Source organism: Cyprinodon tularosa, unplaced genomic scaffold, assembly GCF_016077235.1.
Source record: "Cyprinodon tularosa strain WSP-4 unplaced genomic scaffold, ASM1607723v1 ctg162, whole genome shotgun sequence".
NCBI classification, from domain to species: domain Eukaryota; kingdom Metazoa; phylum Chordata; class Actinopteri; order Cyprinodontiformes; family Cyprinodontidae; genus Cyprinodon; species Cyprinodon tularosa.
In genome coordinates this window covers 925,516-928,150 of record NW_024038460.1, presented here as the reverse complement: position 1 = coordinate 928,150, position 2,635 = coordinate 925,516, and positions in this window count along the sequence as shown.

Genomic DNA, 2,635 nt, shown 5'->3' with positions numbered 1-2,635 from the left:
AATTCAAGTTTTAAATATATCAATAAATTTTAAAAGGCTCAATTAAAAACTCTTATTAGATTCTTGCTTAGTAGATGTCATAAAATGTGTTTCATCATATAATAGATAAGTTCTGAAGATCTCACTGCATGCAAGTGACAAAAAAAGCATTCCTGCTATTCAAATCCTCCCCTGAGTTTAAGTCGCTGAAGTTTTAAAAAGAGACGCCTTTCTGTAGAAATAGTGAAACACTAATCTGAGCGATGGTTTAATTGCCACAAAGACACCTGCTGCAGCACACAAACATATCGCTTCGCCACATGCCGCTGCACAGAACATCCACCCTAATCCTTCTGACAGCATCGCCGCTGTTCGCAGAGACGTGTCGGCTTTTGTCTTTATGAGGGCATCATGGGAAAACTAGCAGCCGCAATCTGAAAGCAGGGGACTGGGTATGTTTTCCAATGACGGCTTTACGAGGTGACCAAATTAGGAATTAATGCAATTTTAAATCCCTACTTTCTAGAGTAGGGGATTATTTCCTCAGCTGTCAGCCCTGCGGAGATCCAGACATGTTGAATAGAGTTATTTACAGTAGATAAATCTACTTAAGGGACACAATTAGAGATGTTATGAGCAAAAATTCAACCTGCATTTCACTTCCTGTTATCCAAGACAACGATAACTAACAAATGATGCACAATTGAGAAGTTTACTATAACTTACAGGTACTTTGTTTTTCTTTTAACAAACATCCTGCACCACCAGCTCCTCCCAAGTAGTTCTGGGCTGATTTCTCACCTTTTTTAGGATCACTGAGTCCTTTTCAGGTGAGATCTTCCATGTCGTGTTTAGCTTCTTCCATTTTCTAATAATTACTCCAACAGTGAACCTTTTTTCACCAAGCTGCTTGGTAATTTCCCTGTAGCCCTTCCCAGCCTTGTAGAAGTGTACAATTTTGTCTCTAGTGTCTTTGGACAGGTATTTGGTCTTGGCCATCTTAGTAGTTGGATTCTTACTGACTGTATGGGGTGGACAGGTGTCTTTAAGCAGCTAGGACCTCATACAGGTGCATCTAATTTAGGACAATAAATGGAGTGGAAGTGGAAGGCAGACTAACGGGTCTTAGAAGCTCAGAATTCTAGCTGACAGACAGATGTTCAAATACCACTCACCGGCCACTTTATTAGGTACACCTGTCCAACTGCTCGTTAACACTTAATTTCTAAGCAGCCAATCACATGGGGGCAACTCAGTGCATTTAGGCATGTAGACATGGTCAAGACAGTCTCCTGCAGTTCTAACCGAGCATCAGTATGGGGAAGAAAGGTGATTTGAGTGACTTTGAACGTGGCATGATTGTTGGTACCAGAAGGGCTGGTCTGAGTATTTCAGAAACTGCTGATCTACCTGGATTTTCACGCACAACCATCTCTAGGGGTTTACAGAGAATGGTCCGAAAAAGAAAAAATTTTTATTGAGCGGCAGTTCTGTGGGCGGAAATGCCTTGTTGATGCCAGAGGTCAGAGGAGAATGGCCAGACTGGTTCGAGCTGATAGAAGGGCAACAGCGACTCAAATAACCACCCGTTACAACCAAGGTGGGCAGAAGAGCATCTCTGAACGCACAGTACGTCGAACTTTGAGGCAGATGGGCTACAGCAGCAGAAGACCACACCGGGTGCCACTCCTTTCAGCTAAGAACAGGAAACTGAGGCTACAATTTGCACAAGCTCATCGAAATTGGACAATAGAAGATTGGAAAAACGTTGCCTGGTCTAATGAGTCTCGATTTCTGCAGCGACATTCGGATGGTAGGGTCAGAATTTGGCGTCTACAACATAAAAGCATGGATCCATCCTGCCTTGTATCAACGGTTCAGGCTGGTGGGGGTGGTGTCATGGTGTGGGGAATATTTTCTTGGCACTCTTTGGGCCCCTTAGTACCAATTGAGCATCGTTGCAATGCCACAGCCTACCTGAGTATTGTTGCTGACCATGTCCATCCCTTTATGACCACAATGTACCCAACTTCTGATGGCTACTTTCAGCAGGATAATGCGCCATGTCATAAAGCTGGAATCATCTCAGACTGGTTTCTTGAACATGACAATGAGTTCACTGTACTCAAATGGCCTCCACCAGTGTTGGGAAAGTTCTCTTTCTACGTGAACTAGTTCAAAGTTCAGTTCACACATTTTAAAATGAACTAGTTCAGTTCATAGTTCACAATTCCAAAAAACGAACTAGTTCATAGTTCTTTTTTTTTTTTTTTTTTCATATATTGCTCAATTACACCATAGCCTACTGTAGAACCACAGACAGCAATTATTTTATCAGTTGTAACTCTGAAACTGTGCGTCAGATTTCATCTTCATATCCAGTTTTGAATCCTTATCCAACAAGGGTTTACATTAGCATTGAGGGGACAGATTTCCCCATTGTTGCTTTAATGCTTTGTTGCTGTCCATCACTTCACACTAGTAGCAGCTGCAGCTTTCAACCCTACAGTATATTCTCAAAAACATCAGGAAAAATGTGCTGCTTGAATGGTCTTTTTTATGAGTAATTATTAAAAGAAAAATAGGAAAGTAGTCTTTAAGGTGCAAATGTTTTTTTTTTTTTTTTTATAATTTTTTCCATTTGAAATTCCATTTC